At 47.7% G+C, this 21,866-nt stretch overlaps 1 long non-coding RNA gene across 1 annotated transcript; it reads right to left on the bottom strand.

Moving 5' to 3' along the window:
• Positions 1–6,604: 6,604 nt before the first annotated feature.
• LOC146858152 (uncharacterized) lies at positions 6,605–13,607 on the bottom strand. The gene is made up of 3 exons (XR_014979658.1): positions 13,543–13,607; positions 11,234–11,397; positions 6,605–6,716 (listed from the first exon to the last, which is right to left on the bottom strand). It is a non-coding gene; the product is annotated as an uncharacterized LOC146858152 (long non-coding RNA).
• Positions 13,608–21,866: the final 8,259 nt, after the last annotated feature.

The following is a 21,866-nucleotide window of genomic DNA, read 5'->3' on the forward strand; positions in this document are numbered from 1 at the left end:
TCACACATAATTACTCCACATAATACCACTCAGCACCACATAATTAACCTCCACATAATTATGCTCTCATCCGTATTGCATAAATACACTCCACATAAATCCAGTCTGTCACGTAGCAACATTCCACATAACTACACTTCACACCATGCCTCATAATACCACTCAACATAATTTTCACCCAGCAGCGAACACTTCCACGTCACACATTTCAACTCTACACATTTCCATTCCACACCACATAATTCAACAACAAACTACATAATTCAAACCAACAACAGAATTACATAACACACCACATACATCCAATCTACACCACAAAATTCCACATCATGCTATAATATTTAACAGCACACCACATAAGTAAACTCCACTACATACTACTCCACAACGCAAAATACCATTCCAGATAATCTCATTCCAAGACACACAATCCCACTCCATGACACACAATCCCACTCCACATAATTCCAGTACACTCAATACCACACAATTACTATCCACATAATTACATTATTTCGCTACACAGATCCAATCCACACAATACAATTCCACAACTAACAATTCCAATCCAAACCACATATGTCCACTTGACACCACACACATTCACTCCACTCCAAGCAGAAAACACATAGGTAAAATACACTGTCCTTTACAATGTCAATAGCTTTAACTCTCACAAATGCGAGACCAATTGCATTGCAAATGCTTGTTTACCTTCCAATGCGACCGAGCAGATCCTGTTCATTTTTTTTATTTTTATTTATTTTATGGAGTTTTATATAGCTCGAACTTGACCCGTATCAGGTATCATAGCGCTTTACATGAGCACCAGTTGCGTTACATGAGGACACATTCATATTTGTTAGGCACAGGTAGATTAAGTGATTTGCCCAGAATCACAGGATGTTCAGCGTCATTGTTGAAACTCGAACCCAGTTCCCCAGATTCGAGGTCGACCGCCCTAGCCGTTAGGCCAACTCCTCTCCCAAGTATGAGTAAGAATAGGCATAAGAAGGGCTAAGCAGAAGAGCTGAAGTATTTAGATGTAAAAGTAGTGGAAGATAGGTTCAAGTAGGAGTATGCAGGAGTAAGAGTGCAAGTAGGAGTAGGTAGGACTAAGTTAATGGTAATAAGGGCATTGGTAAATACGGTAGCAAAAGTAAGAATAGCAGTTAGAAGACGTAATAGGAGTAAGAGGAGAAATGAGTTAGAGCAGGCGGAAATAGGCGTAATAAATTGTAAGTGGAAACAAGAGTATGTTGGAATAATAAAACGTAAGAGTGGGAACAAATATGAGGTGTAAGAGAAAGGTAAAATTAAGAGGTTACGTAGCACAGTAAGAGGAAGTATACAACATAGGAGTAGAAACAAAAATCAGCAGTAGGCATAAGTAGGAAAAGTTAGTAAATTAAGTGCAAGATTAATGAAAGTAAGATTGAAAGAGACCAAGATGAGAAAAGAAAGACGAAGACAGCAAATCCTTCCATATTCTTCAAGGACTCCAGTGCTAACAAAGCATGACATGCTTTTCATTTTATGCACACATCAGATGAAGAGCAAGGACCTTCCATTAAGCGCTATTGTAACACGCATCAGTTGGTAACTTGCGTGCAGCTGAAATAGGTACAATTTGTGTGTTTTATAGCGCTCACAAACAGCATAAGCGTGTTTCTTGGCACTATTTCAACAAAAGTTAACACTATGCCACTGGCAGAGGTGCAATTTGTTTTATTAATGGGTTGCACACAGACCGGTCTCTGTGACGTGCTGTTCGACGAAAAAGTGCAAGAAAAGACTTCTTAATACCACGTGAGCAGCACTTCAGAACTGTTTGGATAAAGCTTAGCCGATGCCCGGGAGCCGAATAGTGATTTTTGTGTGTCTCTGGCGCCCAGTAGCAGTGCGTTTACCCCGAGGGCCACATTTGGCATGTTCTGATTTGAACTCACCATTATAGAGAGAATGTAATACTAGGTCATTTATTGTCACATGCAACAAGGGTTGTCAATCCCGGCCCCCTTTCTCTGTAGTCCCCGGCACCTGTTTAGAGGTGGACAGGAAGGAGCCCTCTCTCCTTCCAGCACAGCAAGCAATACCACAGAACAGCGCCAAGACCAACACAAACGGCTCCCGGTAGCTCAGCTCATGTGCCCCGGTAGATGTGAGGCTGTGAGCTGATGAGTAAGAGGTTTAGGAGCAGGGTGAGGAGTTGGCAGCCTACACCAGGGTGGAGCAACAGCACCGAGGCGTCTACAGCAACAGGGGATGGGTCTCCTCAGCTCCGAAGTGTGAGGCCAGCACGTGGTAGCCATGCAGCGGCAGCCAATGCTTGTGAAGCAAGTAATCAAGCATTGGCAAAGGTAAAATAAAACCAAGCTAGTGCCAACTAACACGAAGGGTGGGACGGGGAATGGTAAAATTGGGGGCATGAGGCAGGCCCGACTCCAGGAATTTTTATTTGGGTGGGCCAAGGGTACATTCGGGTGGGCCACTGCTGGCCCAATTTATCGCTTATATATCTAGCCAGGCCTGCTTCTGGGCCCTCCTTTATCTCTCCTTACTCTTACAAGGCACAGAAAAACGCAGTCTTTTCAAAGTCTCTTTCTAAATGTTATCACTCTCAAAAAGTGCTTTTCTTCCATGCAATGTCCCTTTGATGGGAAGAGGAAGTTTCTAAGGTGGGAGTATCAAGCAAGTGACACTACCCGGGCTTCCTCTGTGCGAGCCTTCAGGGAGAAACCCTCTTCATTACTACCTCCACCTGACCTCTGACTCTGCAGCGCACTCTCTTACAGGCTTGATTATCCACTTTTCTACCACCCTTCTCCATCACACCTTATCTCACACCTGACCTTGGGCCCCAGCCCCATATCAGCCAATATTCAGTTCCACTTTCACTATTCCCAATAAAAAACAATAGTAAAATCACCTTCAAACTTGAAACATTGAATATAGCAGTAAAAATAATTAGCATGCATGATAAAGTATGCTCCACAGTTGTCCTAATCACCTGACTGTTAATTAAATAAATGAAAACAGAAAGGCCATGACAGGGCCGGCTTTATTGCTGGTGCAAACGTCTTTTTGACCTCTTTTTTGACCTCTTTCTCTGTAGATAGCTTAACTACCACCCTCCAACAGTACCCTTCATCTCGCCATAGCCACTCCCCCTCATGGCCTCCTCCTCAGACTCCCTAACTACCACCCTCCACCAGTGTCCCCCATCTTTCTGTAGCTCCCCCACACCCCATGACCTCCTCCTCAGATTCCCTCACTGCCACCCTCCACCAGCGCCCCTCATAGCTTCGTGTTTCCCCCCACTCCATGACCTCCTCCTCGGATTCCCTGCCACCCTCCACCAGTGCCCCTCATCTCTCTGTAGTTCCCCCCCATGACCCCCTCATCAGATTCCTTCACTGCCACCCTCCACTAGTGCCCCTCATCTCTCTATAGTTCCCCCACCCCATGACCTCCTCCTTGGCTTCCCTCACTGCCATCCTTCACTAGTGCCCCTCAGCTCTCTGTAGTTCCCCCACCTCATGACCTCCTCCTCCGCTTCCCTCACTGCCAACCTCCACTAGTGCCCCTCATTTCTACATAGCCCCCCCACCCCATGACCTCCTCCTCAGATTCCCTCACTGCTCCCTCCACCAGCGCCCCTCATCTCTCTGTAGTTCCCCCCCACCCCATGACCTCCTCCTCAGATTTCTTCACTGCCGCCCTCCACCAGTACCCCTCATCTCTCTGTAGTTCCCCTCCACCCTGTGACCTCCTCCTCGGATTCCCTCACTGCCACCCTCCACTAGTGCCCCTCATCTCTCTGCTGTTCCTCCCACCCCGTGACCACCTCCTCTGACTCCCTCACTGCCACCCTCCACCAGTGCTCCTCATCTCACTGTAGCTCCCCACCCCATTACCTCTTCCTCGTTTTCCCTCAATGCCACCCTCCACTAGTGCCCCTCATCTTTCCGCAGCTCCACCCCCACTCCAGGACCTCCTCCTGGCTTCCCTCACTGCCACTCTCCACTAGTGCCCCTCATCTCTCTGTAGTTCCACCCACCCCGTTGACCTCCTCCTCTGACTCCCTCACTGCCACCCTCCACCAGCGCCCCTCATCTCTCCGTAAGCTCCCCACCCTATGACGTGTTCCTCGGATTCCCTCACTGCCACCCTCCACTTGTGCCCCTCATCTCTCCATTGCCCCTCTCTCATATCCATTCCATTTGTTATACAGCGCTACTCATATGAGTGTAGGGTGTCACAGTACTTTACATAACAGCACGCATTATACAGAGACAATAAATCAGTCAATGTGGAATGTCACCTAAGCCAATGAGGATTACAAGGTGTAGAAATCACGTCATCCATACTGGTGGGCAATATATTTTACGGGGGTTTGGACTGGAGAAGCACAAACTCAGGCTTTAAAGAGTACTCCAGTGGTTGGGGGTCAGCTTTACTGATTAAAATGTATAACTGCCCAAGCAAACTCTTTTTGGCAACATTAGAATAATGAAGGAATGGAGAAGTTCTAACTATATCACAATACAAAAAAGCGAAGTTTGTATGCAGCTCTTTAAAGACAGTTCATAGGTCACTGTCCTATGTTAGGATAGTAACTTCTGAACTGCAAGTAACACAAGGATATCTGTGACAGAGGTAGTAACCCACTGAGCTATTCCCATAAAATTCAGTTTATCAGCACTTAAAAACTACCAACAGACAAATGATTACTCTGCAGCAGGATCGTAAATCACCAGTTATCTGCACAGTTTTTATTGTAGTTGTACATCGGTGGCAGATTCACTGGGAGGGCCATGGCTCATGTTTGGGTGGGCCAGGCTCATGTTTGGGTGGGCCTGGCCCACCCGGCCCACCCCACCCTCTAGAACCGGGCCTGGCAGGAGGTAACATATCCTGCACTTGTTAGTGGTGTGAGACAAAGAAAAGGGTCAGCGACAGGAGGATATTTACAGCTGGGACTAATTAAAGTCCCAGATAACCTATCTGTAGAAATGTAAATGCTGCATTTTAAAACATATCAGGCATTTGTTATCAACCCACAACATAGCATGTTTTTTGAAGGAGCTCACAATGAAAACTCACAATTAAAACTGCTAGACTTACCGACAACGCTGCAGAATGTTATCTGTCCTGCTCTTTACAATAACCTCTCTCCCTGAAAGCCCCAGTGTTTCTGAAGAGTGCAGGGCCCCATCCTTTTTCCAGCCCGGCTCTGACTGAAGAGAAACAATGTAACTTGTTACTTTGTTTCTCTTCAGTCCTGCCCTGGGTCAGTGCGAGGAGCTCTGAGCCGGCTGCAGACTGCACCTGCTTTTTACAGCAAGCATTTCTCTCCCAGCTCTTTACCGAAGAGCTGAGGGGGCCCCCTTCACCTAACCAAAGACTGCCCGCTTCACACTGCTGCCATGGTATCCCCGGCGACCATACTCCACGCCGACACCGGTGCCCCTGCTTGCCCCGTGGTTTGAGGGCCCCACTCGTAAGTTACATGACGCACCACCCCATCCCACACCACGGCCTTGGCCTACTGAGACCGGCGCCATTGACTCCGGTTCGTCAGCCGATGACAGTGCTTCAGCAATGATGACGCCACTGCTTGCACAGCGACCTGCTAGCACCGCAATGAGCACTGCCCCACTTTGCACCACAGCCCTGGTCTCACCGAAGCCACTGGACGCCGTCACCAATCTGCTGCCTGCATTGTTACCTGAGGGTACCGCACGCTGCACCGCTGCACTTCACACCGCAGCTCCGACCAACCACACAGAGTTTGATCTGCAACACGTGTGACTTCAAGGGCCCGACGACTCCTGCACCGACCTCCGTAACAGACACCTTTCAACACCGGCTTCTCGAGGTCATCATAATGCCACCGACTCCCTGCATTTCTAAAGGTACCATTTGTGGGTCTTCCTGACACAGTAGCTGGCCCGCAAAGCCCCGGTCAGCCATAACTATTTGGATTTGTTGTTCACAACACTGTGATAGTCCCAGACGGAGCTATCGTCTTCAAGGAACTGTAATCTTAAGTCTATTTTTGCTTAGTGGTATTTCTAAGAACTGTATGGTGGATTTTTATCGTTTTGTTCTTGTTATGCACAGATAAAATATTGGATATATTTCTAAAACTGGTGTTGTGTCTTTTTATAGTGTTTTCACTGTATTACTGCTGGTTATGTGCAAATGCTTTACACACTGCTTCTGAGATAAGCCTGACTGCTCATGCCAAGCTACCAAAGGATGAGCAAGGGTTATATTAGGAGTGTATACCCCTTACCCTGACTGTGAAGAAGGATTACTACTTGGACAGGGTAACAAACTGCCAACTAGAGACCACCATTTCTAACAAACACTCAATGTGTTGCCTCATTTTCAACAGTATTATAGCATTTTGAATATACTGCAATTTTGCATCCTTCTCTCCTAAACTCATAGGAAAACGCCCACTAGTATTTCACATGTAGCTGTTAGAGGTGGATGAGGTGCACTATTATGTGGCATCCAACCGGCATTGTTGTACAAAAGAAGTAAAGCAGCAAGAGGAGAGTGGATGAGAAGGTCCAGTCTGTTTCTTCTTTACCTGCAGGCAGTGCTCTACAACTGGATGTGTCCTCTTGTGCTGCTTACCACCACGGCCAGTAAGAAAGCAGACCTGGCAAAGGTCAAAGTTCAAACATTTTAAACAGCGATACCTGTCACATAGAACAAAAAAGATTAAATTAACTCTCAGGCTTGAAAACATCACAAAATGTCATGTATATATTAATTAGTGCAGGATTTTCACACTCCAATATACCACCAAAGTCTCATAGCGCTGTCAATTTGTAGTTGAGAGTGGCGGCCTGAAGTGAAGGGGGGGCGGTGGAGGAATAACGGTGGCACATATGATAAATTTAAAACACTCTTCTTGGTTAGAGAATGAGCTTTTGAGAAGTCACATATTTATGATTTGTTGGAATTGGCAGTGCTGGAACACATGCATTTAGTGTTCAGGTAGGACATTCGATCGAGTGGTATTTCTTTGGCTGATTGTATTAATTTAGCTAAGGGTTTTTAAATCTATTTTGTGAGTGTGTGCGTTGACTTAGAAACTGGAGGGAGAGGGATGTTAGTTTCATAGGATGGTGTAGTATCCTGTGTGCCCTGTGCCCGGCTGAGTGTTGTGGTGGATGGAATGTTGTCTGTTTGTGGATCTGCCCTTTCCCTGATTCTAGCAGGGCCAGGCTGACCACATGGCGCTCCAGTGGGCTAGCAAGTTGAGGGCCGGCTTCACTGACAGGGAGGGAGCAGGGGATGTTGCTGGAAACCTACTGTTCATGTTCCTACTCACAGCGCCTCTATATAAACACAGCAAAGAAATATGGGGGCATATTTATTAGAAACTGGCGGAGCGCGGTGTTACGCCACAATTGGTAACGCCCCACTCAGTCAGTTTCAAGACGCAAAGATGCGCAGCATTTACAAGAATGCGGTGCATGCCTGCATTCCCCCCCTTAATGCTGACGCTAAAGAAGCTGCCTCACCCCAAGGCAGGCACCCGTGTGCCATGTTGCAAGGGTGCCTGTGCTGCAGGGGTGGTTATTTATGTGCAGGAAGGGACACCTTACTGCACCTTCCTGCCCATAAACAAACTTTACAGGTGATTTGCTGTTTCTATGTTTGCAGCGCACATGGAAAGAGCAAAATAAGAGGAGAAATGAAAAATGTCTCCTCGTATTGCCTGCTTAAGCCCAGGTATTCCCTGGCAATATTTTGGACGCTGCCCCATACTTTGTAAATATGAGGCAGCATCAAAAAGCTATGGGTGTTGTGGCGTAACGCCCAATGAAACCCCTATTGCATGCCCCTTTCACACTAAGTGGCAGATCTACAAGGAAGTGCTGCAGCGCGGCAATGCAAGCCCTTTGGCTATGCCACGCTGCGGCACTTCCAAAGCACAGGAATGCAACATATTTACAATATGTTGCATTCCTGGGCTTCCCCCTGCGCTGATGCACAAACTGCAGACATGCGCTGGTGCAGGCATCCTTGTGGGTTGATTGTTTTTGTGCAGGAAGGGCATTTTCCTCTTTCAATGCGTGCTGTAGAATGCAGCTCGCTTTGAACGAGGAGAAATTAAAACATTTTTCCTCGTTTCACCTCGCTACGCCTCCTAGCGTTGACACACATTTCCAGATTTACGATTCCTCGTTAATCTGGAAACGTGTCTCGTTCCATGGGTGTTGCATGAAAACACCCACAGCAACACCCTGGAACGTCCCTTCCACACAAAGTGCTGCATGTGAAGGGTCCATATTTACAAGGAGAGTAAAAGTCACATAGGGTGGCTTTTTCTCTCCTTTAAATATGAAGAAGTGAAATGCACCTCCAGTACGTCACAAAAAGTGACGTACTGGTGGCGCAGGGGCCTTTTAAATCTTCCCCTAAGTGCTGTGTGAATAGGAGCATTATTTACAAGGTGGCGTAAAACCACGTTAAGTGGCTTAACGCCTCCTTGTAAATAAGGCGAAGGACTTAACGCCACCAGAATCTTAGAAAAAGTGACGTTCTGGTGGGGTTAACTCCCTGTAAATAAGCCCCATGGTTTTAAAGTGTACTTGAAGCATATTTTAAAAACATTTGTTTGTGCATTGTTTACTTGGAAGCGTTGCAAGTAGGAACATAGCCAGCAGGTCTCCAGGAGCAAAGCTGGCCCCACGGTCAGTGAAATTGGCACCCACCCTGTCGGCCCACCGGTTTTTGAAGTCAAGCATAGAATATCTGAATATTCTTCCAATAAATATATTTCATGTTTCTTGTCAGAAGAGATTAAACCTTTCACTCGTCATTCCCCTCGCAACTAACTATTGTTAATACAGTTTATTGCGCTACCAGTACTGAAGATTATTTTTTGCATTCAAATACTTGCTCAGTCATACTGCAAATCTCCTTAGACGTGTGTTTCATGGTTTTGCCATTCATCAGAGGAGAATACTGGTTCCATGAAGGGAGGGTACATGTAGAAGATATTCAACTGCAGTGAAATACCAAACCAAACTTGGTTTATCCCAGCAGCTCAAATATCTAATATTAGCCTTTCTTTGTGCTCTGCAGGGGCCATTTGAGGAACCTCAGAGAGTAATTGTAAATTGATACTTGTATAGCGCACTACTCACCCGCAAGGGTCTCAAGGCGCTTGTACGAATACCGCTGTGGAACCCATCCTGGCTTTCCCTGTGAGGTGTCCACTCCTGGGCACCCCCAAGGTGGAGGCCAGGCATCCTTAGCGTTGTGGGGGCCGTTGTGGAGATCAAGCAAGCTATTGCCCAGAGTTGCAGAGTGGGACTCCATGATTGGAATAGGCACCGAGGCGAGAATTATCAGGTCAGTGGAATTTTGAGCCCAAGACCCGCCGAGAGTGTGGTACACATTGGCACATGTTGTGCTAGGACTACTGCAATGCATGACGGTAAATGACATTCAGTTAAAGAATCCCTCTGCCGCCATTGCAGCATGGGTAAAAAGAACTTACAGTAGAGCCATGCATTCATTGAAGTCCACCTCTGAGCAGGAGGAGCACACACCAGATTCCCAAAAAATGTCCCCTGGTGCCACCTTCAACTCACCAGGCCCCCAGAGAGCACCGACTGGCATGCACCAACCCACCTGCATCTGCACTCAGTCCTGGCTGCTTTCTGCTGAAATGGCATTCCCGCCATGGTGATCTCCCTGAGGTGAAAGCACCTAGCAAGCATGTCCCCTCTGGACTTATGTCTGTGTAGTAGTGAAAATGTTTATTTGGGGATGGGGGAAGAAGATTCTCATAAGGTCTGGGACCTTTCATAATGATATTGTGAGCCACGGATGCATGTTGCTATCAGGGCAACAAAGAACAAAGTGAAGGAAAGAATGCATAAAACAATCTCAGCAATCGCTTCGGGCCACATTCCACACCATTGTTTTTCACCGACTACACTAGTCTAGAAGACACCAGGCGTATGCAAATGAATGATGGTCCTTCGGCAACTGCAACAGTCCAGCACAAACTGCCAGACCAGGTCCCCTCTAGACGGAAACACAACCACCCCAGTGGGTTTAGCCTGCTTAAACCTCGTCAGGGAGATATAACTTGAGATCTGTGGCACTCACCTCTGGGCATGCCCGCCACACTTAGGGAGTGAACAACAACAAACTACAGGCGGTGGACGGAATAGATTGTTGAATTAATCTCAGCCACTAGCGATCGCTCCAACACTTTATAGTATTGGAAAATTGCTGCTTGTTACTGGCGACGGTCACGGACACTCCTCTCCCCTTCGAGACCACCTGAGAGAAAGTCTCACAGACACAAATATTGTAGAGAACTCAAAGGATCATAATGCTCAGCGAATATCAACTTTGAAGATAATTAGGGTATTAAGCAGGAAAGAAATGAGGCAATAACATGGAACTGCACTGCATCCCATCTCCCACTGTGAATGATGCGAATTTCACGACCATTCCTCTGCTTCATAAAAGCCTTGCCCTCACCTGCATTCCACAAAGGGAGGTCATAGGACTTGGTCAAAGGAAGGAGGTCTCTGGGTTACAGGCAAGATTCACCTAACATGTCAATGGGTGTATGATCCAATATAGTGTATTTCAAGTTTCTGCTCTAGTGTACTGTCCAGGTGCGGTAGCCTCTACCTCAGGGCTGGATACCCCAGTGTGTGTTAGCATGGAGAATGTCTACAGGGCCGGCTTTAGGGCAGTGCAACCGGTGCGCTGCACTGTGCACTGACCTGTGGAGGGGGATGCTGACCTCAGAGGGTGCGCTGTGTTTAGCAATAATTTATGATTGGAAAGATAAGGGGCACTTTTGTCCAGTGATAGTGAGGGAATTCGAGGAGGAGGTTATGGGGTGGGGGTGCCAATAATGATTGTCACACCAACGACCACCAGTTCTAAAGCCGGCCTTTAATGTCTATTTTAAGAATACACCTCTTTTCCTCTTTCAACCACCCCACTGACTTTCTTTGTAATAAAAAGGAGGAAACCTCCTTGACAATCTTATCGGTTTCCTGATTTTCTGTGTTTCATTGGGGTGTTAAACCAAAATGGCAATATACAAATACTATAGCACGTGGACGAGTAGGCAGTGGGCTATAAACCCATTTTAGTCTGCATACCAAAGTCCTTAACATTCTGTGATAGGGAAAATCCACCATGTAGCACTGCTAGTGGGACACACCTTAAGCCAGTAATGGGGAAATTCTTGCATACGCCGCATCTGATGTTGTGAGTAATAGTTTCTGTTATCGACAGTCTGTGGCAGGTGGAAAGCCAGAGGAGAATGTAGGGTTCAGAACGAAGCCAGAGCAAGAATTTATCTTCACTTATTCCTGGCTCCAGCACCTGAAATATATAAAACAGTATTAGATTAGACGCTATATAAAAAAAAAGGTAAGTCCCAAGACGGTGTTTAGAATATTGGAACCAAAAATATAGTGGGACTAAATATTGTGTCAAGAATATTGAGGCAAAAATTATTGTGAATTTCTATTGGTGAGAAAAGTTTTACTATGTATATATATATATATTTATAAATAAATCCACATATATGTACATTGATGATATATATCTTCAAAGTTCGCAGATCTGGAGTTAAGAATAGTAAATCTGTACTTACCTATTTGCACTGACCTTCTCAATATTTTGGTCCTCAAAATTTTGGACACGATATTCTGTCCACACAATATTTTTGGTTCCGATATTCTGTCAGTGTACCTCATGACTTGAATGTCTTTGGCTCTATTCACAGTTTAATTTGCTCAAAGTAGATTAATATTTCCTCTAATCTGACAAGATAATAGAACATACATTAAGAGACCTCCATAATTGACAATTCTCTTGTCCCACCATACTACTGGTTCTCCCACTGTGTTCAGTGTTGGGGAAATGCTAGGACTCCATTGGTGGAGCCAACCTTAGCTGTGTTATTAAAAACCTTTGAACAGACAGTCACTTTACCAGAGGGCTGTCAGGTAATACGGATAATCATTCCAGATTAATTAGCGCAGGTTTAGGCGACCAACACTAGATTTCCCTACCTGCGAGGCATGGAGTTTGCAAATGACCCACAAGTAGAGGGAGAAAATGCCCTACATGTCGACGTCATGTTTTTTTTCTTCTTCTAAATAAAACTACTGTGTTCGGAGTTTCTTTGTGAAAAACAAAAGAGCTTGGCAAAGCAAGTGCATCGAATATGTCCACTCAGTAAATCTTTACTGCCTTCAATAGAGCAGCTACAGTGGCCGCTCCACTGAAGGCAGTGATCCCACCTTGCTGGCGGGGATTTTCAAGTATGGCGGGTGGAATTCTGCCAGGAGGGAGGGAGGCGATGTCCTCTGCTGAACCCGTGGTCCTTCCTGAAGATTTGCTTTATTCGGCTCAGGCAGTTTATTCTTTCCAAGCAAGTAGTAGAAGAAACATTTCTTTATCTGCTCCCAAACTGAAGTTCAACGAAATAGGGTAGTGAAGGCAAACAAAATGAGGGAATCCCATGCCAAAGATGGTCAGGTCTAACGCGCTAAATAAAATACAAAGGGGCATATTAACAACGGCAAGCGATAATTATCGCTGGCGGTGCTTAGCGATAATTATATTATCGCAGGCTATCTCTGGTATTTATCGCCCTGGTAGCGCGTTATTAACAACACGTTACTCCAGGGCGATAAAAATTCCAGAGATAGCGAGGTTATCGCCCTTTTGCAGGGAACATCGCTGGTTTTCCAGCGATGTTCCCTGCAAAAGGACGATAACCTTGCTGATACGACCAACAGGGTCGTATCAGCATAATCCACCCCCAATGTTAGGGATGGCTAAGTCAGGATTTTAGCAGACGTTAGGTTTTGGCGAAAACAGTCATTTTCCCCAAAATCTAATGTGTGCTAAAATCATGTGGGCTGCCTTGTAAATATCGCGATGTAAACATCAGCGAAATTTGCAAGGTAGTCCATTCGGGGTACGCCCAGTAACGCCCACTTTGCATCTCATTGGAGATGCAAAGTGAGGCGTTGGGAAAAAGGGTGCTAACATGAGATTATGCATGTTAGCACCCTCTTGTAAATAGGGCGCTGGTTTTATGATGAAGCCCTTGTAAATATGCCCCAAAGAAATCATACACCAGTGTATGCCTACTATGGTACACGCCCACAGGCACCCTGCAGATTCACTAAGTATATCTAGCTTTAGACACACCGAAGAACTCACTCAGGAAGCCTAGATGTGTAAGCCGAGAACTTTGAAACTTGCGGATATATTTGCCGCTGCTATTTTCAATCTCCCGAAACCTTGGGTTTTCAATACATGTACAGTGGTTGTCTTGTTCCTACATTTAACGAGATGTGCGATCAGGGGCATGTGATTTTTGTGAAATAATACAACAGCATGTGTTCTGTGTTGTGAGTTTAATACACCTGTAAATAAATATACTCTTAACTCTGTTTAGAATGTGATGCTCCTGTGCCAAGAAATAAAACCACAATATCCAGAACCTACCCCATTGAAACAACTGCGGACAGCAGTTTCTATACAGTGCTGAGCATAGCATTCCCCCACTGCCGCTGGAATCTGAAACACAAACAGAAAGCATCTGTACCATCATGTTAAGCAAAAAAGAGGGTACTGAGAAACACATTGAACCGGTTCCCAGTGTTGTGCATGAATGGACTATTAAGGGATTCATGTATGGTGCTGGTTCGCAAATCTTGCAAACATTTCCCGAACACTTGGTCACGAAACTAGATTTGTTTAAACAATACCAAAGGGCTGCTCACTTACTGCTTAGGTCCTTGGGTGTTCATAATGCCTCTAGCTTTTCCAAAGGACTAGGAGCCAATCAAGCAAACGTAGGAGCCACCCTCACAGGAGGGCCTTCTTAACCCTATGGCATGACATTGTGGTTGGGCAGCAAAATCTTCTGTGGTGAGCTCCCCACGCTCATTTAATACTTAAGGGTCTGGTTGAGGAAGCAAGGAGGAAAACAATACGAGATGAACCCTCACATCCTTTTGAAGACTTCTGGGTTCCCCAGTGTCTCTGGACACACATCCCTACCCCGCCACCTAACAATAGATTTATTGCTAATCGACTATTTAGTGAGCCACCATGCATTGCAAGTAGCTACCAAAAAAGCTTCTACAGACTGGAATGACACCATCCAACCCCTATCAAATTACAAGGGTATCTGTTCATGTAATTGTCCTCTTCCAATAAGCAGAGGCATATCTAGAGTTTTTGCTGCCCGGGGCAGTCCCTGACAGCCGCGGCCTGTGCAAGTAAGGGTGGTGGGGCTGGGTAGGGGGTGGTTTCGACGGATAATGACGAGGGAAAATTAATTATTTATTTAATTTTCTCTCGTAATCGTCTGGCCCCACCACTCTTACCTGCATGGGTCGCGGCTGGTCAGTGAGCTTGCCGCCCAGTGACGGTCGGTACAGATTGGGGGGAGGGGGGTAGTGTCAGACGGCGACAAGAGAAAATAATTTTTTTTAAAAAGAAGAGCATTTACCTTGCACTTGCCGAAATTGCTCACCTCATGTGAAGTGCCACCGCCCCCAAAAGAGTGCAGTCCGGGACGGACTGCCTCCCCTAAGCTATGCCACTGCCAATTCAATTATGAGCATCCCAATAATACAGGGATTCAGGATCTATAGCTTGTCTGCTTTCCCTCCTTCAACAGCACAGTGATACAGGAGTTGCAGGAAGCAGGTTGTTTCTAACGCACAAGTTACCTTCGGTAACAATATATCCGTAAGAAACATTAGTAGTGATAGAGTCCTTACCTTAGAATTACCCCCAGGCATCAGACTGGATCCAGAAAGTTTTCATCAGCAGTACCCTTGCGCGTCGGTAGGCGTCGTCGTGCGGCTCCGCGTGCGTTGTTTGCGTCGTTGGCGCCGGGATGACGTCTCTGGAGCTACTAAGACGCACTCAGGCGCGCTGACATCAGTTCTGTACACGACTTTCCGCGCCAGGAACGCAGAGCCATGCAAGAAGCTGACCATTGGTGCCGTGAAACTAGAGCCCTGAAAGGGATGACCTTAACCCTAGAAATCAGTTCGCAGAACGGGGAGGATGGGTGGGGCGGTAAGGAATCTATCACTACTAATGTTTCTTACAGATATATCGTTACCAAAGGTAAGTAACTTGTGCATCTGAAAGACACATGTAGTGATAGATTCCTTACCTTAGAATAGATACCCCAGCAATACCAACCCCGGTGGTGGGTCTGCAAACCAAGATCACACCAGAAAGTACTGGAGAACAGAACGGCCAAAGAAGCCATCTCACCGGACTTGGCTGTCCAGGCAGTAGTGCTTGGTAAATGTGTGCAGCGAAGCCCAAGTAGCTGCCTGACAGATGTCATGCAAGGGAACTCCCCATCCCAAAGCAGTAGTAGCTGCCATCGCCCTGGTAGAATGGGCGTGCAGCCCCACCAGAGGCTCTTTTTTAGACCAAAAATAACAAGCCTTTATGCACAGAACGACCCACCGAGAGATGGTCCGCTTGTGCACGGCCTGACCTTTCTTGGCGCCCACGTAGCCAACAAAGAGCTGGTCATCCACCCGGAACTGTTGTGTGTGGGTTAGGTAGCATGAGAGCGCATGTTTTGGGTCCAGACGGTGGAGCCTCTCTTCCTCCTCTCTTCCTCTTTCGAGGGATGCAGAGGTGGAAAGAAGGTAGGCAAAGTGATAGTCTGCCCGATGTGAAAGGCAGTGACAACGTTTGGCAGAAAAGATGGACGAGTCCTTAGAACCACTTTGTCCGGATGGACAGAGAGAAAAGGAGGTTTAGAAGAAAGAGCCTGGAGCTCACTCACTCTTCTGGCAGAGGTGATGGCCACCAGGAAAGCTGTCTTTAAAGTGAGAAGATGAAGAGGACAGGTGTAAAGTGGCTCAAAGAGAGCACACATCAGATATGTCAGAACCAGGTTCAAGTCCCACTGAGGCATTATGAAAGGAACAGGAGGGAAAAGAGGAGTAATGCCTTTTAAGAATCTATTTACAACAGGGGACTTGAAAAGGGACGGCTGATCTGGAAGCCGTAAAAAGGCTGAAATGGCAGAGAGATAGCCCTTGATAGTGCCCAGAGCAGAGCCCTGCTGGGCCAAAGAAAGAAGGAATAGAACAGGGGTACTCACAAACTTTCTCTCGGGGGCCAAATTTACAGTGTGGTTTCTGGCTGAGGGCCGCACCGGTGGGGGCGGGGCCAGTGGGGGAGGGAGCGGGGCTAGACCAAAAAAAAAACCTATGACCATGAGGTTGAACACAGGCCCCTGCAGCGGACGCCTTCGTCCACTGAGCCACCAGACCAGGCATTCACACATATCTATCTATCTATCTATCTATCTATCTATCTATCTATCTATCTATCTATCTATCTATCTATCTATCTATCTATCTATCTATCTATCTATCTATCTATCTATCTATCTATCTATCTATCTATCTATCTATCTATCTATCGCTCTGTCTCCCTCCCTCTCTCTGTCTCCCTCCCTCCCTCTGGCTCCCTCCCTCCCTCTGTCTCCCTCCCTCTCTCTCTCTCCTTCTCTCTCTCGCTCTCCTTCTCTCTATCACTCTCCCTCTCTCTCTCTCCGTCTCCCTCCCTCTCTCTATCTCTCTCTCTCCCTCTGTCTACATCACTCTGTTTGTCTCCCTTTCTCTCTGTCTCCCTCCCTGTCTCACTCACTGTCTCACTCACTCTGTGTCTCCCTCTCTCTGTCTCCCTCCCTCCTCCTCTGTTCTCCCTCTGTCTCCCTCCCTCCCTCTCACTCAGTCTCCCTCCCTCTCCCTCCCTATCTCTCTGTCTCTCCCTCTCTCTGTCTCCCTCTGTCTGTCTTCCCCCTCTGCTTTTTTAGTGATTCACTACCTCGATTCAGCCCTAAAAGGCGTCCTTGCGATATTCCCTTACATCTGCCTCTCTACAAACAATTTCTCTCCTGAACTGCACATGATGAGAGGGGAGGCGGGGCGGGGCACAGAGTGGACAGAGCGCACACAGCCGTACTTCACGGGTCTTTTAAAGACCATTCACTTGGTAATGAGGCAATTTATGTACATTTCTAGCTTTTCATCTAACGAGGGAGTGGCACGTTTTGCCTTTCAAACTGGAAACCTAAACATTCCTGGCGTGACCTTTACGTTCGCAAGCAACAGTGAAAATATTAATTGGCGACATGTTTATAATTTCTAAAGGTCCATATGCTTCCAAACAATCTTCTTCTTCTACCGAAGCATTCAGTGAGGATTTTCAATAATATATAAACCCTCGAAATGTGAAAAATATGAATCCTATTTAAACCAAAAGGGCAAATGGAACTTGCGGACATTTCTGAGAGCAAATTATCATATTTGTCAACATAAAGTACAGTTTATATGCATGACTTGTCTTTTGACTTGCTATTCTCTCCACTTTTTGCAGGGCATTTTCGGTTATTTCGTGTACGTGCTGAAATCAATTTGGCAAATATGTTGCATTTTAATACCAAAGGAGCCGGATCTGAAACCTCACTTTCCATAAGAATGTGCTTGCTAATTTGAACTAATACAATGCAATAAATCTTGGACTTTGTTCGCATTTCAGTCTTAATGTGGAGCAGACGTGAGGAGAGGAAAACTGTTGCCGTCTGTTCTTTCATGATGGCGCACGTAGCAGCAGTGTCTGTTGTTCTTTGATCGCAGTGTCGGGGCACTGCCTTTAACACTGATGTTAATGAGGCTTAGTTGTATTTCATCTCCTCTTAGCGCCCCTGCATCTCCACTCATTCAGAGGGGAGATGCAGGGGCGCTAAAAAGAGGTGAAATACAACAATGCCTCATTTACAAGTGACTTGGCATTTAAAAGAATCGCCCGGCCCCCATCGGCGGTGCTTGCACAGGTACGATGTCTGGAAGGTCCGCGGACCGCCAGGGAAGGCTTGCCGGGCCGCTGGCAGCCCGCGGGCCGTACTATGAGGACCCCTGGAATAGAAGGACCTCTGAAAGAGGGGCAGAAAGGGGATCCACAGCCTTTGCTGTGCACCATGCCACAAACTTATTCCACCTACAGGCGTATACCATCTTAGTGGAGGGACGCCTGGCTGCCAAGATTACATCACAAACTTCGGGAGGCAGGTCAAAAGACGTCAACTGCCGCCGCTCAATCTCCACGCAAGGAGGTGGAGGCTGGACAGGTTTGGGTGGAAGACCGTTCCCTGTTGCCGCGACAGAAGATCCTCCTGAAGAGGCAGTCGGATAGAGTGATTGATAGCCATTCTGAGTAGCTCGGGATACCATACACTTCAAGACCAGTCTGGAGCCCAAAGAAGGACTTGGGCCAGGTCGCGCTTGATCTTCTTCAGCACTCTGGGTAGAAGTGGTATAGGCGGAAAGGCGTATAGTAGACCGCAACTCCACTTGCAACGAAAAGCGTCGCCTAGCGAGTGCCGCCTTGGAAATTCCAAAGCGCAGAACTGATGACATTGCGCATTCTCTTCGGTGGTGAATAGATCTAACCAAAGCTCTCCCCACTGCTGAAAGAGACCTTGCGCCACATCCGAGTGCAGACACCATTCGTTACCCATCATGCACCGTTGGCTGAGTTTGTTCGCCCTGGCTTTGAGAGAACCTGCCAGGTGTTGAACCACCAGGAAAATGCCCAGATGTTCCAGCCATGCCCAGAGACGCAGAGCCTTCTGACAGAGGGTTCACGACCCCACCCCGCCCTGTTTGTTGCAGTACCACATGGCAGTGGTGTTGTTCGTGAACACCTGCACTACTCTCCCCTTGAAAGAAGGAAGGAATGCTTTCAGTGCAAGTCGGATCGCCCAAAGCTCCAGAAGGTTGATATGGAGCCGGGACTCCGCCGGAGACCAGAGTCCTCTGATCTCTGCCTCTCCCATGTGGCCGCCCCATCCCAGAAGGGACTCGTACATCACCACTGTGTGTTCCGGTTGGGGAAGGGAGAGGGATCTGCCATTGACCCAATCGCGATTCGTGAGCCACCACTGCAATTGTTGTGCAGTGCCCACCGAGATCTGGACATGATCAGACAGGTTGCCCTGATGTTGTGCCCACTGGAACTTCAGGTCCCACTGCAGAGCCCGCATATGCTACCTGGCATGATTCACCAACAGGATGCAGGAGGCCATCTGGCCCACTAGCCGGAGGGTCAGCCTGACCGAAACCTGGGATAAAGGCTGAAAGATCGGAATCATACCCTGAATATCCCGGACGCGCTGCTCAGGTGGATAAACCCGAAACTGCGCCAAATCCAGAACCGCCCAGAAGAAGAGGAGCTTCTAAGAGGGAATCAGGTGCGACTTCAGCACGTTGATGTAGAACCCCAGCAAATGCAGGAGGTCGGCCGTAGTCTGGAGGTGAGAGACGACTGCCTAGGACGAGCCCGCCTTCAACAACCAGTGGTCGAGATAGGGGAAGACTGGGACCCCTGATCTGCGCAGATGAGCTGCGACCACCGCCATCATATTCGTGAATACCCGAGGGGCGCTGGTAAGCCCAAAAGGTAGCACGGTGAACTGAAAATGCTCGTGGCCTACCGTGAACCGCAGGTAACGTCGGTGGGCTGGCTTGAGGGGAATATAAAAGTAAGCGTCCTGCAAGTCCAACGTTACCATCCAATTTTGCGGGTTTAGGGCAGACAAGACCTGAGCAAGTGTTCGCATCTTGAAGTTCCCCTTCTGGAGGAAGCGATTGACGTTCCGAAGGTCTAAGATAGGACGCAGACCCATGTCCTTCATGGGGACCATAAAGTAGTGGGAATAACAACCACGACCTACTTCTGTTCTAGGAACGCGCTCAATGCCCCCCTTGGCCAAGAGGGCCGTGACTTCCTGCTGAAGAAGCGCAAGATGGTCCACCGACATGTGGTGGTATTGAGGTGGCACGGCTGGAGGGGAAGTCTCGAAGGGGAGGGAGTAGCACCTTTGGACAATTTGCAGCACCCACTTGTCTGAAGTGATGTCGCGCCAGTGGGGGAGATAATGGCGAATTCTGCCACCCACTGGCGTTTGATGTGCCTGAAAGGTTGGACTAGGAAGGCTTTGCAGTGGATGCTGCGGGGGTAGAGGTGGACTGACCCACCCGCTGGCCCCCTGAACCGCCTCGACGGTTCCCACATCCGTGGCCGCGCTGTTGTTGTTGCTGCGCCAGCTTGCGGCCCTGCGAATATAGTAGGACACCCCTTCAGTGGCCACGAAAGGAGTGAAAAGCAGAAGGTGGAGGAGGCCGAGTGGCAGACAGGTCCAAGGACTTGGCCATAGCCCATGAGTCCTTAAAGCGCTCCAAAAAGGCGAATACCATCAAAGGGCATGTCCATCAGAGTGTTCTGTACATCCCCCGAGAAGCCAGTTGTTCTCAGCCTGGCGTGGCGCCTAAGCGCCACCGTTGTGGAAATCGCCCTGCCCAGCAAGTCGGCGGTGTCACGCCCACAACGGATGGTGAACTTAGCTGCGTCTCTCCCAGCAGCAATAGCTTGGGCGAGTACTGTCTGGGCCTCCTCTGGACAGCTAGGCAGCACCTGCGCAACCGAGTGAGAATAGCAGCCCAAGAGGCATGCGGTGTTCACCGACCGCAGCCGTAAGCTAGCAGATGAAAACAGCTTCTTGCCCAGCTGCTCCAGCTTCTTGGATTCCCTATACGGAGGTGTGGAAGGGAACGCGCTCTGGGAAGCAGAGGCTTGCACAACCAAGCTCTCAGGAGTGGGGTGTGGGAGAGAAAGAGAGGGTCGCCCGGAGCCGGGCGATGGCGTCGGGCAACGGTCCTGTCCACAGGTGCCCCTGTGTTGGGCCTGGACCAGGTGCCCAAAAGAACGTCAGACAGTGCTTCATTAACGCATGCGATGTAATGGCATTGGAGCGCAGACAGCAACGCAGGAACGGGATCGGACGTTGGGAACGGGACCGGAACACAGGAAACCGGAGCAGAGACGACCACGAGGAAGGAGAGAAGTAAGGGGGATTAGGGTTTAGGGTAGTTTCAGGTGGTAGTAGTGTAGGCTTTAGGGCTTAGGGTAGTCAAAAGGGGGTTGTAGTGTATGCTAGTGTTTTAGGATTTAGGGCTTAGGGTAGTGTAAGGGGATTGTAGTGTATGCTAGTGTTTTATGATTTAGGGCTTAGGGTAGTCTCAGGGGGTTGTAGTGTAATGTAGTGTATTAGGCTTTAGGGCTTAGGGTAGTGTCAGGGGGTTGTAGTGTAATGTAGTGTATTAGGCTTTAGGGCTTAGGATAGTGTCAGGGGGTTGTAGTGTATGCAAGTATTTTAGGATTTAGGGCTTAGGGTAGTGTAAGGGGGTTGTAGTGTATGCTAGTGTTTTTTACTTTAGGGCTTAGGGTAGTGTCAGGGTGTTGTAGTGTATGCTAGAGTTTTAGGATTTAGGACTTAGGGTAGTCTCAGGGGGTTGTAGTGTATGCAAGCATTTTAGGATTTAGGGCTTAGGGTAGTGTAAGGGGGTTGTATTGTATGCTAGTGTTTTTGACGTTAGGGCTTAGGGTAGTGTCAGGGGGTTGTAGTGTATGGTATTGGTTTAGGGTTGTGTAAGCAGGTCCGGTATGGTAGTGTTATATCTTTATTTTAGTGTTAATATTTTGCGATTTAAATGCATGCGGGAATCTTGGATGCGTTGTAAAGGCATATAGTATGCATTTCAAAGGAAATGCGAACTAATGCCACCCGTAGAAAAAATATGCGTTGTGATGGTACATGCAAACTAAAAACCGCGTTGTAAAAGCACGCGTTGTTTTAGTTTGCGATGTATCGTCATACAACCACATGGATAGGAAACAAGCAGCGACCTCGGAGGAGTGGTGGGGGCAGTCATGCA

Source organism: Triturus cristatus, chromosome 3_2 (assembly GCF_964204655.1).
Source record: "Triturus cristatus chromosome 3_2, aTriCri1.1, whole genome shotgun sequence".
In the NCBI taxonomy this organism is placed as follows: Eukaryota; Metazoa; Chordata; class Amphibia; order Caudata; family Salamandridae; genus Triturus; species Triturus cristatus.